We start from the raw sequence: 27,395 nt of genomic DNA on the forward strand, positions 1-27,395 counted from the left end.
ATTGTTTTTGTGTAGGAATTTCTCCAATGCCTGTCAACGAAGCATCTGAAGTAAAAGTTTTCGGATCCCTATTGTTTGGGTATCCTAAAACTGGGGCTTTCAAAATTTTTTCACTCTGTTCTCCGTTCAAAATTTTTTGAATTATTCAGAAACCTGTGAATTGGTTTTGCTGTATTTTTGGAACCCGGAACAATTTCTTCATAATAACCCCCAAACCTGGAAAGTCCCAGAAGTCTTTCAGGGAGGATAGTTCTTTCATTTTTTTGACCGCTCTTACTTTCTCTGGGTCGACCTCAACTCCACTCTTGGATATGATGTGCCCTAACAAAATGACATTTTTGGGAAAAAACGGTTTGCTCCATTAATCTTCAAGGCATTCTCCACTAGACGTTGGAAAACCAGTTATAATTGTTTAAGATGTTCGTCAAAATTTCATCCGAAAAGATAACGTCAAATAGATAAACTAGAGCCATTTCTTAAAAGAGGACAGCAACAATTAATTCCATTAGGTTTTGAAAAACTCCCGGTGCAGACTGTAGTCCAATAGGAAATCTTTTCTTTTTCTAAAGGCACAGAGGCGTTATAAAAATTGTTGAGTTTTTACTTTCTTCCTCGAGCATCATCTGAAAGTATCTCGACAAACAACCTTTTTTTGAAGAGTACATATTTCCCTCTAATGAATCGATAGCTTCACTAGTTCGTGGTGAAAGCCAGCATGTTTTTTTTGTTTGTTCAGACCGCAATAGTCTACAACCAAACGATAGGTTCCATCCTGTTTTGGTAAGTATAACGATAGTGCTGAATGTGTTGGTTCGACTAAATCATCTCGTTCCCATGGTCTTCAACACTTTTTTCATGGAATTTGTTTTCTCAAAGCTCATGCTGCCGAATGTGCGTCTGAAAGACACAGCATCCTTTTCAAATTTTATTTCAAGATAAACTCTAGTGCAAAACTCCATATCGTTTGCACTTCGCAAAAATTTTATCTCATATTTTGTAAAAAGTGACCTCACTTTTTTTCTTCCTCATAAGACAAAATCTTTGAATTTGCGTTCACATTATTCTCAAAATCAAATTCATCTCTAGAATTTGTACTAATGTCAGAGTTGCTTTGCTGTTTTTTTTAAATTACTTCTTTCTTATGCATGCCATTAAAACCTTTCACAAGCCCCTTGGTATATTTCTCAATCCCTAGTTGACCTTGACTAGGAGAATCATGCAACAGCTCAAGCACGTTGGACATTCTCTCCCTTGGTACAAGCATTCGTTAAACAGTCTCAAAGTTAAGCTCTAGTTGATGTTGCAATTTCGATACAAAATCCTTTCTATGAAACAAAGATTTGTATACCAGAACCAGTTTTTCCATAAATTTTTAGATGCTCCATTTTTCATTTGCCGTGGTTCGGTCTTTGTTTTAAATAGTACCCAGGAGTATACTTCTTTGATTAATATGTCAATTCGCTTCGAATCTCGCAGTTTTACTCTGCAGTTTGTCTAACTGCCAACCTTGACTACCCTAGTTAACATTGTCTTGCTCTGCGTCCGTGGCAATAGTTTTAATAAAAGCTGTCTGGTCATCATCTTCTGTGTTTATGCGCGACAGACAGCCGGTGTGTGGGATTTTCGCCTGTTCTTTCCTTGATGGCAAAATTAAATCGTAAAAGTTTCTCTATCTATCTTGCAATTATACTAACTGGTTCCTTAAAACTCTTTATCCAAACAAGAATCCGGTGGTCCATTATAGAAAAAAAATGCCGACGAAGTGAATAGTTTTTAAAATTTTGTTTAAAATGAACAATTTCAAACAATTTCCGCGTAGTTGCCCAAAATTTTTACTGACATTTATTCAGAATTTTGCTAGCATATGCAATAACTCTATCCTAATTTCATTGTTTTTGGGTAGGAACTGCTCCAATGCCTGTCAACGAAGCATATGTAGTAAATTTGTACGGATACCTATTGTTTGGATATCCTACAACTGGGGCTTCCAAAAGCTTCTTCTTTAACCTGGTTACTGCCTTTTTTCACTCTGTACTCCGTTCAAAGTTTTATGAATTATTCAGTAACCTGTGAGTTGGTTTTGCTGTATTTTTGTAACCCGGAACGAACTCTTCACAATATCCCCCAAAACCTAGAAAATCCCAGACGTCTTTCAGGGAGGATGGTTCTTTCATTTTTTTGACCGCTCTTACTTTCTCTGGGTCGACCTCAACTCCACTCTTGGATATGATGTGCCCTAACAAAATGACATTTTTGGGAAAACACGGTTTGCTCCATTAATCTTCAAGCCATTCTCCGCTAGACGTTGGAAAACCAGTTATAATTGTTTAAGATGTTCGTCAAAATTTCATCCGAAAAGATAACGTCAAATAGATAAACTAGAGCCATTTCTTAAAAGAGGACAGCAAAAATTAATTCCATTAGGTTTTGAAAAGCTCCCGGTGCAGACTGTAGTCCAATAGGAAATCTTTTCTTTTTCTAAAGGCACAGAGGCGTTATAAAAATTGTTGAGTTTTTACTTTCTTCCTCGAGCATCATCTGAAAGTATCTCGACAAACGACCTTTTTTGAAGAGTACATATTTCCCTCTAATGAATCGATATTTTCACTAGTTCGTGGTGAAAGCCAGCATGTTTTTTGTTTGTTCAGACCGCAATAGTCTACCACCAAACGATAGGTTCCATCCTGTTTTGGTAAGTATAACGATAGTGCTGAATGTGTTGGTTCGACTAAATCATCTCGTTCCCATGGTCTTCAACACTTTTTTCATGGAATTTGTTTTCTCAAAGCTCATGCTGCCGAATGTGCGTCTGAAAAACACAGCATCCTTTTCAAATTTTATTTCAAGATAAACTCTAGTGCAAAACTCCATATCGTTTGCACTTCGCAAAAATTTTTTCTCATATTTTGTAAAAAGTGACCTCACTTTTTTTCTTCCTCATAAGACAAAATCTTTGAATTTGCGTTCACATTATTCTCAAAATCAAATTCATCTCTAGAATTTGTACTAATGTCAGAGTTGCTTTGCTGTTTTTTTGAAATTACTTCTTTCTCATGCATGCCATTAAAACCTTTCACAAGCCCCTTGTTATATTTCTCAATCCCAAGTTGACCTTGACTAGGAGAATCATGCAACAGCTCAAGCACGTTGGACACTCTTTCCCATGGTACAAGCATTTGTTAAACAGTCTCAAAGTTAAGCTCTAATTGATGTTACAATTACGATACAAAATCCCTTCTATGAAACAAAGATTTGTATTCCAGAGCCAGTATTTTCATAATTTTTTAGATGCTCCATTTTTTATTTGCCGTGGTTCGGTCTTTGTTTTAAATAGTACCCAGGAGTATACATCTTTGATTAATATGTCAATTCGCTTCGAATCTCGCAGTATTACTCTCTGCAGTTTGTCTAACTGCCAACCTTGACTACCCTAGTTAACATTGTCTTGCTCTGCTTCAGTGGCAATAGCTTTAACAAAAGCTGTCTGGTCATCATCTTCTGTGTTTATGCGCGACAGACAGCCAGTGTGTGGGATTTTTGCCTGTTCTTTGCTTGATGGCAAAATTAAATCGTTAAAGTTTCTCTATCTATCTTGCAATTATACTAACTGGTTCCTTAAAACTCTTTATCCAAACAAGAATCCGGTGGTCCATTATAAATAAAAAATGCCGACGAAGTAAATAGTTTTTAAAATTTTGTTTAAAATGAACAATTTCAAACAATTTCCGCGTAGTTGCCCAAAATTTTCACTGACATTTATTCAGAATTTTGCTAGCATATGCAATAACTTTATCCTAATTTCATTGTTTTTGGGTAGGAACTGCTCCAATGCCTGTCAACGAAGCATATGTAGTAAATTTGTACTGATCCCTATTGTTTGGATATCCTAAAACTGGGGCTTCCAAAAGCTTCTTCTTTAACCTGGTTACTGCCCTTTTTCACTCTGTACTCCGTTCAAAGTTTTATGAATTATTCAGTAACCTGTGAGTTGGTTTTGCTGTATTTTTGTAACCCGGAACGAATTCTTCACAATATCCCCCAAAACCTAGAAAATCCCAGACGTCTTTCAGGGAGGATGGTTCTCTCATTTTTTTGACCGCTCTTACTTTCTCTGGGTTGACCTCAACTCCACTCTTGGATATGATGTGCCCTAACAAAATGACATTTTTGGGAAAACACGGTTTGCTCCATTAATCTTCAAGCCATTCTCCGCTAGACGTTGGAAAACCAGTTATAATTGTTTAAGATGTTCGTCAAAATTTCATCCGAAAAGATAACGTCAAATAGATAAACTAGAGCCATTTCTTAAAAGAGGACAGCAAAAATTAATTCCATTAGGTTTTGAAAAGCTCCCGGTGCAGACTGTAGTCCAATAGGAAATCTTTTCTTTTTCTAAAGGCACAGAGGCGTTATAAAAATTGTTGAGTTTTTACTTTCTTCCTCGAGCATCATCTGAAAGTATCTCGACAAACAACCTTTTTTTGAAGAGTACATATTTCCCTCTAATGAAACGATAACTTCACTAGTTCGTGGTGAAAGCCAGCATGTTTTTTGTTTGTTCAGACCGCAATAGTCTACCACCAAACGATAGGTTCCATCCTGTTTTGGTAAGTATAACGATAGTGCTGAATGTGTTGGTTCGACTAAACCATCTCGTTCCCATGGTCTTCAATACTTTTTTCATGGAATTTGTTTTCTCAAAGCTCATGCTGCCGAATGTGCGTCTGAAAGACACAGCATCCTTTTCAAATTTTATTTCAAGATAAGCTCTAGTTCAAAACTCCATATCGTTTGCACTTCGCAAAAGTTTTTTCTCATATTTTGTAAAAAGTGACCTCACTTTTTTTCTTCCTCATAAGACAAAATCTTTGAATTTGCGTTCACATTATTCTCAAAATCAAATTCATCTCTAGAATTTGTACTAATGTCAGAGTTGCTTTGCTGTTTTTTTGAAATTACTTCTTTCTCATGCATGCCATTAAAACCTTTCACAAGCCCCTTGTTATATTTCTCAATCCCAAGTTGACCTTGACTAGGAGAATCATGCAACAGCTCAAGCACGTTGGACACTCTTTCCCATGGTACAAGCATTTGTTAAACAGTCTCAAAGTTAAGCTCTAATTGATGTTACAATTACGATACAAAATCCCTTCTATGAAACAAAGATTTGTATTCCAGAGCCAGTATTTTCATAATTTTTTAGAAGCTCCATTTTTTATTTGCCGTGGTTCGGTCTTTGTTTTAAATAGTACCCAGGAGTATACTTCTTTGATTAATATGTCAATTCGCTTCAAATCTCGCAGTTTTACTCTCTGCAGTTTGTCTAACTGCCAACCTTGACTACCCTAGTTAACATTGTCTTGCTCTGCTTCCGTGGCAATAGCTTTAACAAAAGCTGTCTGGTCATCATCTTCTGTGTTTATGCGCGACAGACAGCCGGTGTGTGGGATTTTTGCCTGTTCTTTGCTTGATGGCAAAATTAAATTGTTAAAGTTTCTCTATCTATCTTGCAATTATACTAACTGGTTCCTTAAAACTCTTTATCCAAACAAGAATCCGGTGGTCCATTATAAATAAAAAATGCCGACGAAGTAAATAGTTTTTAAAATTTTGTTTAAAATGAACAATTTCAAACAATTTCCGCGTAGTTGCCCAAAATTTTCAATGACATTTATTCAGAATTTTGCTAGCATATGCAATAACTCTATCCTAATTTCATTGTTTTTGGGTAGGAACTGCTCCAATGCCTGTCAACGAAGCATATGTAGTAAATTTGTACGGATCCCTATTGTTTGGATATCCTAAAACTGGGGCTTCCAAAAGCTTCTTCTTTAACCTGGTTACTGCCCTTTTTCACTCTGTACTCCGTTCAAAGTTTTATGAATTATTCAGTAACCTGTGAGTTGGTTTTGCTGTATTTTTGTAACCCGGAACGAATTCTTCACAATATCCCCCAAAACCTAGAAAATCCCAGACGTCTTTCAGGGAGGATGGTTCTTTCATTTTTTTGGACCGCTCTTACTTTCTCTGGGTCGACCTCAACTCCACTCTGGGATATGATGTGCCCTAACAAAATGACACTTTTAGAAAAGAAACGTTTTGCTCCTTTAATCTTCAAGCCATTCTCCGCTAGACGTTGGAAAACCAGTTCTAATCGTTTAAGATGTTCGTCAAAATTTCATCCGAAAAGATAACGTCAAATAGATAGACTAGAGCCATAAGTTAAAAGAGTACAGCAAAAGTTAATTCCATTAGGTTTTGAAAAACTCGCGGTGCAGACTGTAGTCCAATAGGAAATCTTTTATTTTTCTAAAGGCCCAGAGGCGTTATAAAAATTGTTTAATTTTTACTTTCCTCCTCGAGCATCATCTGAAAGTATCTCGACAAACAACCTTTTTTTAAAGAGTACATATTTCCCTCAAATGAATCGACAACTTCATTAGTTCGTGGTGAAAGCCAGCATGTTTTTTGTTTGTTTGTTCAGACCGCAATAGTCTACAACCAAACGATAGTTTGCATCCTTTTTTGGTAAGTATAACGATAGTGCTGAATGTGTTGGTTCGACTAAATCATCTCGTTCGAAGTCTTCAACTTCTTTCATGGAATTTGTTTTCTCAAAGCTCATGCTGCCGAATGTGCGTCTGAAAGACACAGCATCCTTTTCAAATTTTATTTCAAGATAAACTCTAGTGCAAAACTCCATATCGTTTGCACTTCGCAAAAATTTTTTCTCATATTTTGTAAAAAGTGACCTCACTTTTTTCATCCTCATAAGACAAAATCTTTGAATTTGCGTTCACATTATTCTCAAAATCAAATTCATCTCTAGATTTTGTACTAATGTCAGAGTTGCTTTGCTGTTTTTTTGAAATTACTTCTTTCTCATGCATGCCATTAAAACCTTTCACAAGCTCCTTGGTATATTTCTCAATCCCTAGTTGACCTTGACTAGGAGAATCATGCAACAGCTCAAGCACGTTGGACATTCTCTCCCTTGGTACAAGCATTCGTTAAACAGTCTCAAAGTTAAGCTCTAGTTGATGTTGCAATTTCGATACAAAATCCTTTCTATGAAACAAAGATTTGTATACCAGAACCAGTTTTTCCATAAATTTTTAGATGCTCCATTTTTCATTTGCCGTGGTTCGGTCTTTGTTTTAAATAGTACCCAGGAGTATACTTCTTTGATTAATATGTCAATTTGCTTCGAATATCGCAGTTTTACTCTCTGCAGTTTGTCTAACTGCCAACCTTGACTAAACTAGTTAAAATTGTCTTGCTCTGCGTCCGTGGCAATAGCTTTAACAAAAGCTGTCTGGTCATCATCTTCTGTGTTTATGCGCGACAGACAGCCGGTGTGTGGGATTTTTGCCTGTTCTTTGCTTGATGGCAAAATTAAATCGTTAAAGTTTCTCTATCTATCTGGCAATTATACTAACTGGTTCTTTAAAACTCTTTATCCAAACAAGAATCCGGTGGTCCATTATAAATAAAAATTGCCAACGAAGTAAATAGTTTTTTAAAATTTTGTTTAAAATGAACAATTGCAAACAATTTCCGCGTAGTTGCCCAAAATTTTCACTGACATTTATTCAGAATTTTGCTAGCATATGCAATAACTCTATCCTAATTTCAATGTTTTTGGGTAGGAACTGATCCAATGCCTCCAACGAAGCATATGTAGTAAATTTGTACGGATCCCTATTGTTTGGATATCCTAAAACTGGGGCTTCCAAAAGCTTTTTCTTTAACCTGGTTACTGTCCTTTTTCGCTCTGTACTCCGTTCATTATTTTATGACTTATTCAGTAACCTGTGAGTTGGTTTTGCTGTATTTTTGTAACCCGAACGAATTCACAATAGCCCCCAAAATCAAGAAAATCCCAGACGTCTTTCAGGGAGGATGGTTCTTTCATTTTTTTGACCGCTCTTACATTCTCTAGGTCGACCTCAACTCCACTCTGGGATATGATGTGCCCTAACAAGATGACTCTTTTAGAAAAGAAACGTTTTGCTCCTTTAATCTTCAAGCCATTCTCCGCTAGAGGTTGGAAAACCAGTTCTAATCGTTTAAGATGTTCGTCAAAATTTCATCCGAAAAGATAACGTCAAATAGATAAACTAGAGCCATAAGTTAAAAGAGGACAGCAAAAATTAATTCCATTAGGTTTTGAAAAACTCCCGGTGAAGACTGTAGTCCAATAGGAAATCTTTTCTTTTTCTGAAGGCCCAGAGGCGTTATAAAAATTGTTTAATTTTTACTTTCTTCCTCGAGCATCATCTGAAAGTATCTCGACAAACAACCTTCTTTTGAAGAGTACATATTTCCCTCCAATGAATCGATAACTTCATTAGTTCGTGATGAAAGCCAGCGTTTTTTTTTTGTTTGTTTGTTCAGACCGCAACAGTCTACAACCAAACGATAGGTTCCATCCTTTTTTGGTAAGTATAACGATAGTGCTGAATGTGTTGGTTCGACTAAGTCATCTCGTTCCAAGTCTTCAACACTTTTTTCATGGAATTTTGTTTTCTCAAAGCTCATGCTGCCAAATGTGCGTCTGAAAGACACAGCATCCTTTTTAATTTTTATTTCAAGATAAACTCTAGTGCAAAACTCCATATCGTTTGCACTTCGCAAAAATTTTATCTCATATTTTGTAAAAAGTGACCTCACTGTTTTTTTCTTCCTCATAAGACAAAATCTTTGAATTTGCGTTAACATTATTCTCAAAATCAAATTCATCTCTAGAGTTTGTACTAATGTCAGGGTTGCTTTGCTGTGTTTTTGAAATTACTTCTTTCTCATGCATGCCACTAAAACCTTTCACAAGCCCATTGGTATATTTCTCAATCCTTAGTTGACTTTGACTAGGAGAATCATGCAACAGCTCAAGCACGTTGGACACTCTCTCCCATGGTACAAGCATTTGTTAAACAGTCTCAAAGTTAAGCTCTAATTGATGTTACAATTTCGATACAAAATCCCTTCTATGAAACAAAGATTTGAATACCAGAGCCAGTATTTCCATAACTTTTAGATGCTTCATTTTTTATTTGCCGTGGTTCGCTCTTTGTTTTAAATAGTACCCAGGAGTATAATTCTTTGAGTAATATGTCAATTTGCTTCGAGTCTTGCAGTTTTACTCTCTGCAGTTTGTCTAACTGCCAACCTTGACTACCCTCGTTAATATTGTCTTGCTCGGCGTCCGTGGCAATAGCTTTAACAAAAGCTGTCTGGTCATCATCTTCTGTGTTTATGCGCGACAGACAGCCAGTGTGTGGGATTTTTGCCTGTTCTTTGCTTGATGTCAAATTTAAATTGTTCAAGTTTCTCTATCCATCTTGCAACCATACTTTCTGGTTCTTTGAAACTCTTTATCCTAACAAGAACCCTGTAGTCCATTATAACTAAAAAACGCTGACGAAGTAAATAGTTTTCAAAATTTTGTTTAGAACGAACAATTGCAAACAATTTCTGGGTAGTTGCCCAAAATTTTTGCTGACATTTATTCAGAGTTTTGCTAGCTTATGCAATAACTCTATCCTAATTTCATTTTTTTGGGTAGGAACTGCTCCAATGCCTGTCAACGAAGCATATGTAGAAAATTTGTACGGATCCCTATTGTTTGGATATCCTACAACTGGGGCTTCCAAAAGCTTCTTCTTTAACCTGGTTACTGCCTTTTTTCACTCTGTACTCCGTTCATTATTTTATGACTTATTCAGTAACCTGTGAGATGGTTTTGCTGTATTTTTGTAACCCGGAACGAATTCTTCACAATAGCCCCCAAAACCTAGAAAATCCCAGACGTCTTTCAGGGAGGATGGTTCTTTCACTTTTCTGACCGCTCTTACTTTCTCTGGGTCGACCTCAACTCCACTCTGGGATATGATGTGCCCTAACAAAATGACACTTTTAGAAAAGAAACGTTTTGCTCCTTTAATCTTCAAGCCATTATCCGCTAGACGTTGGAAAACCAGTTCTAATCGTTTAAGATGTTCGTCAAAATTTCATCCGAAAAGATAACGTCAAATAGATAAACTAGAGCCATAAGGTAAAAGAGGACAGCAAAAATTAATTCTATTAGGTTTTGAAAAACTCCCGGTGCAGACTGTAGTCCAATAGGAAATCTTTTCTTTTTCTAAAGGCCCAGAGGCGTTATGAAAATTGTTTAATTTTTACTTTCCTCCTCGAGCATCATCTGAAAGTATCTCGACAAACAACCTTTTTATGAACAGTACATATTTCCCTCCAATGAATCGATAACTTCATTAGTTCGTGATGAAAGCCAGCGTGTTTTTTTGTTTGTTTGTTCAGACCGCAATAGTCTACAACTAAACGATAGCTTCCATCCCTTTTTGGTAAGTATAACGATAGTGCTGAATGTGTTGGTTCGACTAAATCATCTCGTTCGAAGTCTTCAACACTTTTTTCATGGATTTTTTTTTCTCAAAACTCATGCTGCCGAATGTGCGTCTGAAAGACACGGCATCCTTTTTGAATTTTATTTTATGATAAACTCGGTTGCAAAACTCCATATCTTTTGCACTTCGCAAAAATTTTATCTCATATTTTGTAAAAAGCGACCTCCCTTTTTTTCCTCATAAGACCAAATCTTTCAATTTGAGTTCACATTATTCTCAAAATCAAATTCATCTCTAGAATTTGTACTAATGTCAGAGTTGCTTTGCTGTTTTTTTGAAATTACTTCTTTCTCATGCATGCCAATAAAACCTTTCACAAGCCCATTGGTATATTTCTCAATCCCAAATTGACCTTGGCTAAAAAAGTCATGCAACAACTCAAGCACATTGGACACTCTCTCACATGGTACAAGCATTTGATAAACAGTCTAAAAGTTGAACTCCAATTGATGTTACAATCAAGATACAAAATCGCTTCTATGAAACAAAGATTTTTATACCAAAGCCAGTGTTTCCATAACTTTTTAGATGCTCCATTTTTCATTTGCTGTGGTCCGGCTTTTGTTTTAAATAGTACCCAGGAGTATACTTATTTGATTAATATGTCAATTTGCTTCGAATCGCTTAGTTTTACTCTCTGCAGTTTGTCTAACTGCCAACCATGACTACCCCAGTTAATATTGTCTTGCTCTGTGTCTATTGCAACAGCTTTAACAAAAGCTTTTTAGTCATCATCTTCTGTGTTTATGCGCGACAGACAGTGAGTGTGTGGGATTTTTTGCCGGTTCTTTGCTTGATGTCAAAATTAAATTGTTCAAGTTTCCCTATCCATCTTGCAACCATACTTTCTGGTTCTTTAAAACTCTTTATCCGAACAAGAATCCTGTGGTCCATTATAACTAAAAAATGCTGACGAAGTAAACAGTTTTTAAAACGTTGTTTAAAATGAACAATTGCAAACAAATTCCGCTTAGTTGCCGAAAATTTTCGCTGACAATTATTCAGAGTTTTGCTATCATATGCAATAACTCTATCCTAATTTCATTGTTTTTTGGTTGGAGCTGATCCAATGCCTGTCAGCGAAGCATATGTAGTAAATGTATACGGATCCCTATTGTTTGGATTCCCTAAAACCGGGATTTCCAAAAACTTCTTCTTTAATTTGGTTACTGCAATTTTCCACTCTGTACTCCTTTCAAAATTATTTGAGTTATTCAGTAACCTGTGAGTTGGTTTTGTTGTATTTTTGTAACCCGGAATGAATTCTTCATAATAGCCCCCAAGACCTAGAAGTTCCCAGACGTGTTTCAGGGAGGATGGTTCTTTCGTTTTTCTTACCGCTCTTACTTTCTCTGGGTCGACCTCAACTCCACTCTGGGATATGATGTGCCCTAACAAAATGACACTTTTAGAAAAGAAAACGTTTTGCTCCTTAAATATTCAAGCCATTTCCCGCTAGACGTTGGAGAACCAGTTCTAAATGTTTCAGATGTTCGTCAAAATTTAATCTAAAAATGATAACGTTATACTGATAAACTAGAGCCATTTCTTAAAAAAGGACAGCAAAATTTAATTCCATTAGGTTTTGAAAAACTCCCGGTGCAGACGCTAGTGCAAAAGGAAATTCGTTCTGTTTATAAAGGCCCAGAGGCGTTATAAAAACTTGTGAATTTTTACTTTCTTCATCGAGCACCATCTGAAACTATCTCGACAAACGACTTATTTTGGAAGAGTACATGTTTCTCTCCAATGAATCGATAACTTCATTAATTCGTGGTGAAAGCCATCATGTTTTCTCTTTTTTTTGCTCAGACCGCAATAGTCTACAACTAAACGATAGCTTCCATCCCTTTTTGGTAAGTATAGCGATAGTGCTGAATCTGTTGGTTCGACTAAATCATCTCGTTCCAAGTCTTCAACACTTTTTTCATGGAATTTGTTTTCTCAAATCTCATAAGCTAATGCTACCGAATGTGCCTCTGAAAGACACGGCATCCTTTTTGAATTTTATTTTATGATAAACTCGGTTGCAAAACTCCATATCTTTTGCATTTCGCAAAAATTTTATCTCATATTTTGTAAAAAGCGACCTCATTTTTTTTTCCTCATAAGACAAAAACTTTGAATTTGCGTTCACATGATTCTCAAAATGAAATTCATCTCCAGAATTTGTACTATTGTCAGGGTTGCTTTGCTGTGTTCTTGAAGTTACATTTTTCTCGTGCATGCCAATAAAACCTTTCACAGGACCCTTTGTATATTTCTCAATCTCAAATTGACCTTGGCTAAAAAAGTCATGCAACAGCTCAAGCACGTTGGACATTCTCTCCCATGGTACAAGCATTTGTTAAACAGTCTAAAAGTTGAACTCTAATTGATGTTACAATTAAGATACAAAATTGCTTCTATGAAACAAATATTTTTATACCAAAGCCAGTGTTTCCATAACTTTTTAGATGCTCCATTTTTCATTTGCTGTGGTCCGGCTTTTGTTTTAAATAGTACCCAGGAGTATACTTATTTGATTAATTTGTCAATTTGCTTCGAATCGCTTAGTTTTACTCTCTGCAGTTTGTCTAACTGCCAACCATGACTACCCCAGTTAATATTGTCTTGCTCTGTGTCCATTGCAATAGCTTTAACAAAAGCTTTTTAGTCATCATCTTCTGTGTTTATGCGCGACAGACAGTCAGTGTGTTGGATTTTTTGCCTGTTCTTTACTTGATGTCAAAATTAAATCGTTAAAGTTTCTCTATCTAACTTGCAACTATACCTTCTGGTTCTTTGAAACTCTTTATCCTAAGAAGAACCCTGTAATCCATTATAACTAAAAAATGCTGACGAAGTAAACAATTTTTAAAACGTTCTTAAAAATGAACAATTGCTAACAATTTCCGCTTAGTTGCCAAAAATTTTCACTGACATTTATTCAGAGTTTTGCTATCATATGCAATAACTCTATCCTAATTTCATTGTTTTTTTGGTAAAGACTGCTCCTGTCAACGAAGCATATGAAGTAAATGTGTACGGATCCCTATTGTTTGGATACCCTAAAACCGGAGCTTCCAAAAGCTTCTTCTTTAATTTGGTTACTGCACTTTTCCACTCTGTTCTCCGTTCAAAATTATTTGAGTTATTCAGTAACCTGTGAGTCGGTTTTGCTGCATTTTTGGAACCCGGAAAAAATTCTTCATAATAGCCCCCAAGACCTAGAATGTCTCAGTTGCCTTTCAGGGAGGATGGTTGATTCATTTTTTTGACCGCTCTTATTTTCTCTGGGTCGACCTCAAACCACTCTGGGATATGATGTGCCCTAACAAAATGACATTTTTGGAAAAAAAAACGTTTTGATCTTTTAATCTTCAAGCCAATCTCCGCTAGACGTTGGAAAACCAGTTCTAATCGTCTCAGATGTTCATCAAAACTTCATCCAAAAATGATAGCGTCATACAGATAAACTAGAGCCATTTCCTAAAATAGGACAGCAAAAATTAATTCCATTTGGTTTTGAAAAACTCCCGGTACAGACTCTAGTCCAATAGGAAATCTTTTCTGTTCATGAAGGCCCAGAGGCGTTATAAAAGCTGTCAAATTTTTACTTTCTTCCTCGAGCACCATCTGAAAGTATCTCGACAAACGACTTATTTTGGAAGAATACATGTTTCTATCCAATGAATCGATAACTTCATTAATTCGTGGTGAACGCCGGCATGTTTTCTCTGTTTGTTTGTTCAGACCGCAAAAGTCTACAACCTAACGATAGGTTCCATCCTTTTTTGTAAATATAACGATAATGCTGAATGTGCTGGTTCGATTAAATCATCTCTTTCCAAGTCCTCAACACTTTTTTCATGGCGTTTGTTTTCTCAAACCTCATGCTGCCGAATGAGCGTCTGAATGACACAGCATCCTTTTTAAATTTTGTTTTATGATAAACTCGGTTGCAAAATTCCATATCGTTTGAACTTCGCAAAAATTTTGATCTCATATTTTGTAAAAAGTGACCTCACTTTTTATTTCCTCACAAGACAAAATCTTTGAATTTGCGTTCACATGATTCTCATAATCAAAGTCATCTCTAGAAATTGTACTATTGGCAGGGTTGCTTTGCTGTGTCTTGAAATTACTTCAATATTTTCCGCACATGCGATTCTTGCATTTTATAAAATTTTCTATGTTCTAATTTAGGGTTTAGTACACGAACACATGCGACGTCATCAACAGTGCCCCTTAGCAATCTCGCTACTAATAAATGAGATTTGTCTTTCGTGGGTTTGACTGTAATTTCTCTTTGTTGTGTTTTGTTACCTTCTTAATCAATAATTTTGCATTGAATGAAACCTTTGCAGGAACGACGTAAATTGTAATCCTCTTCAGCAATTAAAAACAGACTATTATTACTTCGTTGTGATGGGAACAGTTGTAATGTTTTCCCAGTTTCGCAGCAAAAAAGTTTTTTTTGTTTTGTGGGGTTTAAAATATATTCAAAATTACATGAGACTTCCATGCCCAATGAACAATGCCTTATCTCAATTTTGGTCACTAGAAACCAAATCTTGTATTTCTTGTTATTTCAGATGTAAAATTTTGAAGTTCGACTAGAATAGATGCTGACCCTTTTACACTCATTTTCCCATTGTTGGCAGCTATTATGTTTTATTGCACTCTCAATTAGGGCCATTATCAGTTTTTCTATCATTATCAGGGTCGCAAACATTGCCTCCACAGGGCTGTTTCGGCCACGCAAAATTCATAAGTAGCTCACTGATAATGAAGTCCGCCATCTTCAGCTATAGGGGCAATTTTTTTAAATACGGGCAATTTCGTTGGAATTGATTTGGACTCCATATTCAAAGGAATTATTCTTGCATTTTTTAGACGCATGATTTCGCTGACAGCAATGGCGACATTTTTTTCTCGAAACTCAACGCTGTTTTAGACTGCTTGGCACGACTCTCGCGCAACCAATCGCGGCTTCTGTTCTCGCCTCTGGTGTTGGCGATCGCACTCTACGGTCAAAATTGGTTGGTCTATTATCCAAGCTGCGTCTGGCCTAGCTGTTGTAGTTTCTATTCCCATATCCCGTTTCTCTTGAATATCACTCACTTCCGCACAGAAAAATATTTGGTCTCGCTCCTTGGGCCGAAAATTATTGCTTATCTTGCCTCTTAGATTGATTAGTCTGTAATGCTTGCACTAAATCATTAATCGAATTAACGGTTTGAAATTTTTTATTCAACTGGTTGGCAGAAAACTGCGGCACATTGTCTTCCTCCTCAGTTTTCATTACTGCTTCAATAGGTACTGCTCTTTCTTAAGCCTTGTCTAAAGTCATTTTTACGTCCCCCAAGTTGTTCCTCAAGTTGAGTTGCTCCTGACTACTCTCTTATCTCTGTAGACTCTTGTGGATACGCTTTCAAGGCTTAAATTTGCAAGTTACCGAGATTTGCAAGTGGTAATTTTTTGCCCGGCTACTGGACTCTCCTAGCTAGCCTCCCCGGAAAACAAGAGGTTTCTCATAATAATGTTGTCTGAAAGCTTTTACGGTCTCATCAAAGCTCTTTCCAGTGTACTCCAAAAGGGTACGGTAGAAATCAATAGCCGACTTTCGTAGCCTTAACGCAAAATAATGGAGCCATTCATCAATTTCATTTTCGGGGCAGTTTACTGTTTCTTTTCTTTGCCAAATTTGATGTTGCGATAAGAGCTGAAATAGTGTAACAAAACTTTCAAAATCATTTGATCCCGTAAAAAGTACCAGTAACAGCGTTTTTGAGGAGTGCTACGCCTCCCAACTTCTTGTCAGCCAGAAATCAGTCAAAAATTAAGTTTAAAAATAAATACTTAACCTTGAATACCAAGGTTTTTCACACATCATTTCTGATTAAAAAATTATCACTCACATGCAGAAAAAAATTATATTGCTGTATCCTAACATTAGCAACGAATTGCCAAAAATATTAATCTGGAAGAAATTTAAAATTTTGAAATTTTCCAATTTAAAAATAATTTTGACTTCTAAAACAAACGAGTTTTACGATCGAGCTTTATTTACATCATCAGGCTACAGGACATAACAAAAATGTATTTATATTAATTGAGACCACAATTTTAATCATTCGTGAAAAATTAAAATCTTTCAATCGAAATCTTTTGTTTGGTTATGATGATTCCTTATGTAGAATCCCCTCCTCCTTTCCAAAACATGTGACTTAAGATCAGCTAGAAAAACAGGCACCAAACTGTTCCTTGTCCAAGGTTGATTGATTGGGTTCCGTCGGACCTAATCTCGAGTTTTTAAGGCCCATCAGTTCCTAGTTTAGACGGGTGAAACACAATGAGATTCCACACACCGAGAAGAAAAGAATATAGCAAAGGAAAATAATTAATTGAAGACAGGCAAACGACAAATTTAGTCTTCCGAACTCCAGTATCTTATCGCTCCTCGGAGCACGAATAGAACTCGCTTGTGATTATGTTCCTCAAAAAGGTAAATACCAACCAAATAGATAAATACCAACAAAAAACTAAAGACCACAATAAAAACAAATACCTTACAAAACCAGACAATTAAAAAAAGGTAAATACCACACATTTCATTGGTGCTGATTATTTATTTTTTGGTGACTACCCTTTCTACGAGAACTAATCGACGTTGCTGAAGAACTCGATAAGCCTGCAACCGGAGTGGTATAAAAATAGCAGATAATGGTTTTCCATTGGGATAACTCCTAGAGGAGAATCTAAGAAACGTTCCATTGCAACGAAGAAATTGACCATACAGCTGAGTCGCAACGCAAAGTGGCGATACCATGGAACATTTTACAAAAGCTATAGCAATGAGCACCATATCTAGGACGTCGGGATGCACCTAAGTTGCACGGTCTCAACTAATTGAAAGAAAATTAGAGTAAAAAAGTATTATGCGAATTCTTCTTCATCGCAACAGAGAGCAGTATCGTGCAATTGCAGAAGCGTCAAGCAGTTACTGACAATCACATTAATTTATTTATGAATTTTATAATTTTGGTGTGCAATAGGGTCTTTATGTATACAGCAGAACAAACTTCCTTTGTTGTTTGAGTTTAAATGTAAAACCTCACTGCAAAATGATGAGCCGAAAGTCTAAAAATCAACAGAAAGAGCTATCAGATAAATGACAATCAAATGTGAAACCTGTGCTTATAATATACACAAAAACCGAGCAATCTAATGAATCTAATGGTTCATATCTTGTAAAAAGACTATGCATATGACAACTAATTGCACCAAAAAGAGCAAAGAGAACGTAGCTGCAATACATATAAATGTTAACATCCTTTCTCTCTGTAATCAATGCCTCTCTGCGAACAAAGAAGTTATTGTTATAGAAAACTTTTATTTGATATAAAGATGTAAACGAATTAGGTTTCAGTGGAGTTGATGAAAGCAAAAACGATGACCCCAGGCAAGAGCTGAGTCAGACAGATCAGAACTAGTCATAATAATTAGCTATCGAAATATCAAAACTGAAAATAATGAGGGTTGGGTACTCGGTACGCATAACGATAACAAGTAAAAACCGGTTCTAATATATCTCACAAACAGCTGTGACAAACGTATTTTGGTAATTTTTTTGCCAAAACTCCTGAACTTTCGCAAAACTTCACATAAGGAAAGAATTCATACCGTAAGAAGTACAATTTGAGAATAAACTAATAAAAAGAGACTTGAATTGCTCTAAACTGTTAACATCAACAGGAAGCTAATCAGAATTCAAAATCTTAATTTTTTCAGGAAAATTAACAACGACTGAACTGAAGACTCGGAGGATGGACTATAAACTATGGACAGAACTGAATTCATAATTGTTATCTTTAATGTCCAAATTGTGAAGGAAATCACGCGAAGATCCTCCCTAGGAAATTCTGTCCAAATTATAATTTACAACACTATTTGCCTAACTGGAAAGCGGCTAACTAATGCAGTCCTAAAGCAAACTCTTTTATGAGATTATAGAAATATTGGTGAGATAAAATCTCTGACAATTGGAAAGCAAAGCATGGAGGCCTGCTATTCGCTGTCAGGGAATCCTTCAATGCAAACAACATCTCAACAAGTCCAAATTGTTTGCATTTTGTTGTAATTAACTTATCCTCAAATAGCTCCTAACGTGAAATTGCACGTGTTTATAGTCCAATAAAAAATATCTTTCACAAATGGAAATTTGAATTGTTCCATCACCTGCTATATTACCATTTAGCATTTAGCATTTACTTGAGCCCCATATTACTGGAAATTGACGCAACCGTCTCAACTGGTGACATTAATTTCATTAGCACCAACTGGAAAACAAAGGACACCAGAGACGACCCGGAAAACTTTTGCTCGAATCTCCTAACAGAACAAATCCCACACAGTTGTCCGACTTCAGGGCAAATTGGTTTTATTTTGTTTAGTGAACCTCAGCTCTTGATAGAATCTACTATTGAGAAAGGTCCAAAAGATCAATGCAAATTTTATGTATGTTTGTTTTTTTTTTGTTGCAGGGAAATTATTGGTGTTCATGATATCTGGTCCGGCTTTCTTGATGTTTATTTTGTATTATTTTAAATTGATTTCTACTGCCAACTATGATCTTATCTAAGTCTGATTTACTGTTTTTGAAGAAGAGGCGAGCACGCTAGTATCTGAAAACAAACAAAGCAAGTAGCACCTCTTTTTTTAAAAAAATTCCAAATTATTAATGAACACAGGCATTTTTAATTGCTCATATCATTACTCATTATAGATAGAGATATTTTATGCTGCCAGAAAAGTAGCAACTTATAAAAGGACAAAATTTGCTCTATATAAAAACCATTGGTAAAGGTTAAAAGAGTCATCGAATAACAATTTCTACTTTATTGCTACATTAATGTTGACGAGATGCTCTGCCAGTGTTACCATTGGTCTTATCAAATTCTTTATAAAAACCTTCAAAAAAGACAGCGCACAGTTCTATCTCCCTGGATATCAAAACAAATGTCTCACCATATTAAAAAATTGGGTACAATTTAACAAAAAACTAAAAATAGAATGATCAAACAATTTTGTACAAAATCATTGTGCAATGAAGAACTAACTGAAAAATGATAGACGACCAAATAATATCCGGAAATGAAGAATTCTGGTCAAAAAATTCAGCAAAGTACAGAGATACATATGAACAGTGAAGAAATCACTATCTCATCCGAATGAAACATCATGGGGTAAACAAAACTTTTTAAAGACTCAAGCTAAGCCTAACTTTTTAACCAGTTTCGCTAGAGAGTATTTACTTTTGAAATACAATTAAAACGCCAATATCAACCTTACTAAAAACTATGTTTTATAAAATTCTGTGCTAGAAAACATATTAGCTTGATTTTACAAAACTTGGACCTCAAAAAAAGCAAAGTTTTTTTTACTGAATAGGTAAAATGATTTTCAAACAGCTTTTCAGATTTTCACTTCTCTCAATGTCTCACAACATTAGTTTTTGAAACATGTCTCAATATAGACAAATTTTATAAGCAGTGGAAAAAAAGTGTTATCACAACGGTATTAAAAGATGGGAACAAGATCGCAACCAAAATATGCCGGCTAATAAACTCTCTCCCGTGTCCATCTCAAGCTTTTGAAAAATTTTATTTGACGTTTTTTCTTTTTTAAACAACCAAGTTCACAATTCATATATCAGTTTTCAACCCCAAAACGATCACTGATTGCTCAATTTCTCTGATTCCTTCATAAAATCTGTAGCTTTGTCGCTCGAAAACTGACCGACGAACTAGAAATTTTCAACCTTGACCTTCAAATTTTTTTCAATAAAATACCCCGATAAACGTCTTATTTAAGGATTAACACTAAAAATAGGTGGCAAATTTAAGACATAATCGTAATACTCTGTACCAATAGAACAAAACTTGTCCGAATAAACTAAATTTTTCCTAGGTTTTTGAACTTAACAAGAGCGGTTCCACAGGGTTCACTATTTGAGCCACTACTGTTTCCTGCAATATAATTGATCTGGTAGAATCAACAGAGTATGTTCTTACATATGGTTAAGCCGTCGACTATAGACTGATCACTAACAAGCCTACAAATACTATGTTTTACCAATTGCATCTTATGCAAGCGTTGTTTGGCATCCCAACAAAGAGTATTTAGTATTAAACAAAAACTACGAAAAAAACTGACCGACCAACCACCTTGATCTTCAAAATTTTTTAGATAAAGTATCCCAAAAAACAACTAAAAGAGTATTTACTATTAATACAAAAACTACAGAAAAATGCTTTAAAAAATGAGTCCATGAATCACTTATCGGCTACATCTAGCCCCTCAAATTCTACCTCTCGCTATGTACTTAGATCAAAACAATCTCTTATTCTATTGTAATATTGCTGACGGGGATAACAATCTAAACGAGATCAATGTTATCAATTACAACTTAAACCGAAGAACAGGTTTTAGCACATATGACGCAGTTGTAGCAGAAACTACACTCCATGAAATTGATGAAAACGTTTTGGTAAAGACAGCAACTATGTGAAATATCTTCAGTAGAACAACAGATTTAAAAATTAAATCATAAAAACTTGTATGAAAGAATAAGTTAGAGAACAAAACCAGCAAGCGGAGAGTTCTTTGCTTGTGTAATTACTGTAACATAGAATCGCAGCTCATCTAGTTGAAGAATATTTGTGCTACTAATGTGTGTACAAATTAAATTTAGTCTATAGTACTATCACTATACACCTTATTTATCCTATTTATTAACGCTGTTCAAAATTTTTCTTCAAGATTTTTTTGTATTTTTGTATCTTTTTGTATTTTTAAAACTCAAAATTTTGCTTTAAATGTAAAAATCCGTCTCGGGGGTTTTGCAAATTTTGTTTTGCCATTAACAAAATTGTTTGTGTCCTACAATTCAGAAAAAAATATGACTTGAAATAAATATTTTTTGAGCTCGTTTTGCTTAATTCTATCGTGAACATTGAAAATAAAGTTTTTTCAGAGGTAATCTTCCAACATTTCTTGACTCTGTTTTAATCAACCATATGGTAAACGGGAACAAAACGGCTAATCAGCTAATGCAGGTTTTGATTTACGTTCTGCTTGAAAAAGCAATTTCTTTTAAAAAATTATTGAGTCTGATACGAAACTGCTAGATAAGTTTATCCGTTTTGATGGCCAAAACGCAAACAAAAATAAATTGCAAGTTCAAAGCATAGGACAGTTGTAAAACATTTCACTAAGAATCAAAGATAACTTTATAGACCACTCATGGTTACGACAAACATTTCATGCTTCAAAAAATTTTGCTTTTCACGCAGCTTGTACATGAAAAGTTTGTGGATGCCAGTGTATATCAAAAACTTCCTTAGTATATGACATTCATTTTCCAGGTACAAAGTTTTCTTTACCATTGATTGAGTCAAAAACATGACTTGGACTATTTTTTCAGCGTGAATTCATGTCCCGATATTTATCACGTGTGTTTAGCCCCAGCTTCAACTTGATGATGAATATAGTTATGACATTTTTATAATCAGCAACGGTCCTCTAGACTATTTTTTTCATTGTTACTTGTGGAGCAAAAAACTTTCAGCAAGGTGTTGACCAAACCGTTAATCTTTGTATTGAAGTTCGGACATCCAATGTCTTAGTGGTAACATGCCAGCTTGACTGCTAACCTTAGTTGGATCCGCATCCGTTCCATTTTCTTTCAAACTTCCTGTAATACTTCATGATGTTAAAATGGTGCATTTACGCCCGGGAGGAATAATCTGAGTATTTGCGTTTTGAATACGATATGCATGTCACAATTTTTATTCCATTTGCTTGCAAAATCTTGTGTATTTTTGTTTTCTTCTTGCGGGGAAGTTATTGGTCTTCATGATACCTGCTCCGGTTTTATTGATGTTTTTTTTGTTTTGTTTTAAATTGATTTCTACTGCCAACTATGATCTTATCTAAGTCTGGTTCACTGTTTTTGAAGAAAATGCAATTGCGCTAGTATATGAAAACAAACATAGCAAGCAGCACCTCGGTTTCTAACAACCTAAACCCTTACAGGGACTATTTTTTCTACCAATTGTATCATATTCCAGCGAAGTTTGGTCGCCCAACAATAAAGACTTAGGTTTAATACAGAAACTACAGAAAAATGCTAAAATATGAGTCCTTGAAGCACATATCGATTACATCTAGCCCTTCAAATTCTACTTCTGGCAATGCACTTAAAGCTATACAGCCTTCTATTCAATTGAGATATCGCCGACAGAGATTACAATCTAGACGGAAATTATGTTATCAATTACAACACAGACCGAAGAACAATTCAAGGCACATATGATGATATTTTAGCAGAAAGTAGACGTTGTAAAAGCGATGAAAACGTTTTGGTAAGAACAGCAACTATGTAAAATATCTTTTGAAGATTAAGTCAGAAAGAATGTGACAGATTACTTACTTATACTTACAATTCCCTTGTTAGAAATTCCATGGGAGTTTTTTGTTTCTGTAGTTACTGTAACATAGATTCAATTCTCATCCAATTGACAAAAATGATGCTACTATTATGTCTACAGCTAAAATTTGAGTATAGTACTATGAATATACCCTTTATTTAGCCTATTTATTACTTCTATTCAGGATTTATAATCAAGATTTCTCGATATTTGCCATGGTTTTAGGCTTCTAGTATAACTTAGAATTTTGCTTTAAACCTAAAAATCACTCTTGTGGGTTTTTCGCCATTCACATAAGATTTGGTGGTCAAAAATTCAGATAAAAATATGATTTAAACTTATATTTTTTTGAGCCTAATATTGCCTAATTCTATCAAGAACTTTGTGCAAAAATTTTTTCAAAGATAATTCGCCATCATTTTGTGACTATTTTAATCAATCTGAAGGTGTGCGGGAACAATAAAGCACATCAGCTATTGTAGTTTATTATTAACAGTCTGCCTGAAAATGTGATTTCTTTAAAAAGATTATTGAGTCTGATACGAAGCTGCATGATGAGTTTATCGTTTTTGGTGGCCTTATCGACTACATTTGCCCTTCGAATTCTACCTCTTGCTATGTACTTAGGACTTCACAGCCTCCTGTTCTTTTGTAATTTCGCCGATGAAGATTACAATCTGGACGAAATTCATGTTGTCCATTGCAACATAAACCAAAGAAGAATTGAAACCACATATGAAGTTTTCGTAGGAGAAACTAGATTTCGTAAAATCAATGAAAACGTTTTGGTATAAACAGGAACTATGTAATACAGGATCTATGTTAAGTTTTTTAGGAGACTTGTCAGCGTGTGCTATCATTCGCTCCATCCGTGTTGCCTTTACATTAAGCGGTGGAGTTGTGTTTTTGATTTGGCTCAAGGCTTCATTCCTACTTTTGGAAGTACCAAATATAGCTCGATCTGCCTCCGTTAAATTTGCATCTGGGCAACCTGGAATTCTCAGAGTAACCTCACTTTGTAACATACGCTGTTCCCTTTGGGAAGCAGTTGTAGAGACCCTGGAGACTCTTTTGGTTTCTTTTCCTCGAATGTACTTTTGGGGCTACTTGCAGTCTCTTGCTATTGTTGTTAACCGGCACCTCTGGAAATCCTAGTATTAATGAAATTGAATGATAACTGCCCAACAATTGCGCCTGCTGCTTGATTTCCTGTTTTCTTCTTTTTACTTCCTCGTCACTGTCTAGGTCCTCCTGTGGCCACACTTCTTTTTTGATAAGTTCAGTACTTCCCGTGGTGTCCTCTTCTAAATGGTTTTTTGTAATATTGTAAAAAGTCTTAAGCTTCGTGGTACGCCGTGCAGTCTATAATATTTTAACGAAAATTGATCAAAGTTTGGTGTATTAGGATTTTTAATCACATTAACTGTTGGATATTTCAACACATTTTGGTAACAACTCTTAAAATCTAGGATTGGTTCCATATTCTTACTAAACTCTGTACACGGTTTGCAAGGCTTTATTGATTGACAGGGTCTCGCGGTTACAGAACGGCCACCATACACGCTGCGCCATCTCGGTCATCCTCCAGCTTCCGGGATGTGTTGCGTGGAAGACGTCCACCTCAGCGCCTTTTATAGCATAGGGAATGCGTGTTTATTGTCCACGTATACACAGCCACGTCTGGTTCTTAGTGAATTACAGTGCTCATGTATTTGACGGCTCAGCATTTTGCATCTTTTCTCGTCGATGAGTTTTATTCATTCGCAGAATGGTCTGAGGACAGTTTTTTGTTCATAAGGGAGGCCAGTAGTGTGGACTTAGAGATAGATTGGTTATGTACCCGTCTGATGTTATATCGAGAAATGTCCCTTTTGTGGTCAAGGTGACTGGGTTGATGTAGGCCCGGAAGGGTTGTAGTCTTGTTGGCTTGTTCCTTGTCCTTTGAGCAGCTTATCGTTGTTTTGATGAAGTCAGTCGTTTGAAACTTGGATGCTGATGCATATGATTCAAGTGGTTTATTTAGTTCCGGGGATTTATTTAATTCCCGGGAGATTGGGGTTTGGTCGAGTGTAGAATTGTGTGACAATTGATTGTGTGGAATTAGAAGATAAGTAACTTTACTATACTAGTTAGAATTGGCATATGCGCTTTGTTTAATTTGTTACTGCTATTTTTACTTTCATTTTTTTGCTTTGTTTCGTAATCTGTGAGATTTCTAGAAGTAGGCAGTGCTATAATGACGGGTAGTTTGTGTTTTCTCAAACGTCCGGCAATTGTTGTGAATGCTTGCAATCATCGAACGATTGTACAAAGTAGTTATTTTTTGCCTCGATTGTTACATTCGTGCCTAATTATGGCGGGTAATTTGTGTTTTATCAAATATTCTTCAATGTTGTAAACGATTGCTATCGTGAAACGATTGTTATATTTTCGTGTTTTATCATTGTAACAGTCGGACGATTGTTTAACTTTTTTTGTAATCGCACAAACACTTTTTATTTTGTAAGAACATGTTGGTCGACAAACGATTGTTGAATATAATCATTGTTGAAGATCAAAATTGAAGATCTTTAAAAACAAGAAGAATTTGAAAGGCAAATTGAAAGACTGGATTTGACATGAAAAACAATTTGAATTTTACAGGCAATTTGAAAGACTGAAAGGCAATTTGAAAGACAATTTGAAAAGCAATTTGAATTTCAAAGTATATGTTTTGCTCGAAGCAAAACAAGAAGTTTGTAAAATTTTTAAAAACTTTTGCCGTTGAGTCGGGAGCACTCAGGCGGACAGAACCAAAACAAAATAGAGCATTCAATTTCTAAGCACATCCAAGAGACCTTCTATTGTTTTGTTTGGCGATGACCTCAACGTTGCTGATGGAAAAGTTTTAGCAAAGAAATGTTAAATAGATAAAAAAAATTATCGGAGAATTGTTTGAAGAATGGTTTTTAGTCAACTTCATTATCGATATTGGGAAGGGGATTATAAGAATCCACCGATCAAAAATTGTCCACTCCAAGGGGCCCCCGAACCGAGCTTATGCTTAATGCCCTGTAGATTGCCTTGTAATATTTATCTATAATCTACAATAGTATCCGCATTAAAACCATACATCATTTTTTTCAATTTGACGTGAAAGAAGTCAAACGCGGTTCAAGAATTTTTTTGTGTGTCGATCAAGTATTGGCTAACAACTATTTGCATTTATTACACCAAATAACAATTTTTCAGTGTTGATTTTCCGTTTATTCAGTGATTATTGACTGTCACAATGATTTGAAATAATTTAATTATATGGCAACATTCACACAATTTTACAGCTATTGCAAAACAAACGAAAACAGTTCACAATAGGGTCAACGATAACAAAACAAAATATGCAGAAAAAGCATTTACAATAGATTAATACAGCGAAGTATTGAAATTAAGTCATATACGGTAATTAAATTCTTGCTTATAATGGAAGTCAAATAAAATGTTCATCAATCGTCGAACGATAGCAAATCAAACAAGAAACGTTCATCAATGGTCGTACGATTACCATAGTCAAACAAGAATGTTCAACAACCGTCGTAAGATTGCAAGTTAGATAAAAATGTGGTATTTCCCATTATAGCCCTCTACTAGCTTAGTCGTCAGATAACCTCTAACCCCCCCCCCCCCCCCCCCCCCCAAATCATGGTAATGATTCCATAATGGGGGGCTATTATTTTAATGGGGGGGGGGGGGGGGGGGGGCTATGAGACCCCAAAAATGTTCAGTAATCGATGTATTACTTCTGAGGAGGAAGATTATAAAAATCCCCCGATCACAAATTGTCCGATTCGAGGGTTTTTCAACTATTATTGACCATTTATTCAGTGATGATTTTCTGTCAGAGGATTGCGTCTTGCAATGATTTATTTATACCGCAACATTTAACAATCGTTGCACAATTGCAAAATAAATGAAGAAATTCAACAATGGTGTTGCCACAATAGTGTGGCTCTCACCTATTGACTATCACACAAACTGTCACTTGTTTGCGGTTTAAAACTGTTTAAAAAGATTTTAATTTTATCGTATTCAATTAGGTGTTTAACAAAAACTACTTATTTTATGTTATCTGAAGTTGGCTAAGTATAATTTAGGATGAAATGGCCCTCCTCTATCCTTTAGCCGCTTCCCGTAGAAGAGAGCGGGTCCCTCTGCATCAAAATTGTGTAAAATATTTTTCAGGATCAGGCATGATTTTTTTGGATATGATACAAACAAAGTTTAAGGTTTTGTTTTTATACCTACACTGCCTCCATGGCTTAGGCTCTATTGAACTACTATTAGTCTTCTGATCAGACCTAATGTAAAAAATAAGATAATTGCTGTCCTCAAACTATCAATATTTTTCACTCTAATATTGATAAAATCTCTTTTTGCATATTCATTGCTATCTATTGCTCCTTTTTTATTTTTGCTCTTCTCAACTTCGCTTTCCATGCTTCATTGTTCTGACCACTGT

At 35.6% G+C, this 27,395-nt stretch overlaps 1 protein-coding gene across 1 annotated transcript in view; it reads left to right on the forward strand.

Moving 5' to 3' along the window:
- The window catches only part of LOC142337869 (uncharacterized), a 240,646-nt gene that overhangs the window by 58,586 nt on the left and 154,665 nt on the right, over positions 1–27,395 (forward strand). The gene's annotated exons all lie outside the window — the stretch shown is intronic.

This window comes from Convolutriloba macropyga, chromosome 4, assembly GCF_964194025.1.
Source record: "Convolutriloba macropyga chromosome 4, txConMacr16.3, whole genome shotgun sequence".
Classification (NCBI taxonomy): domain Eukaryota; kingdom Metazoa; phylum Xenacoelomorpha; order Acoela; family Convolutidae; genus Convolutriloba; species Convolutriloba macropyga.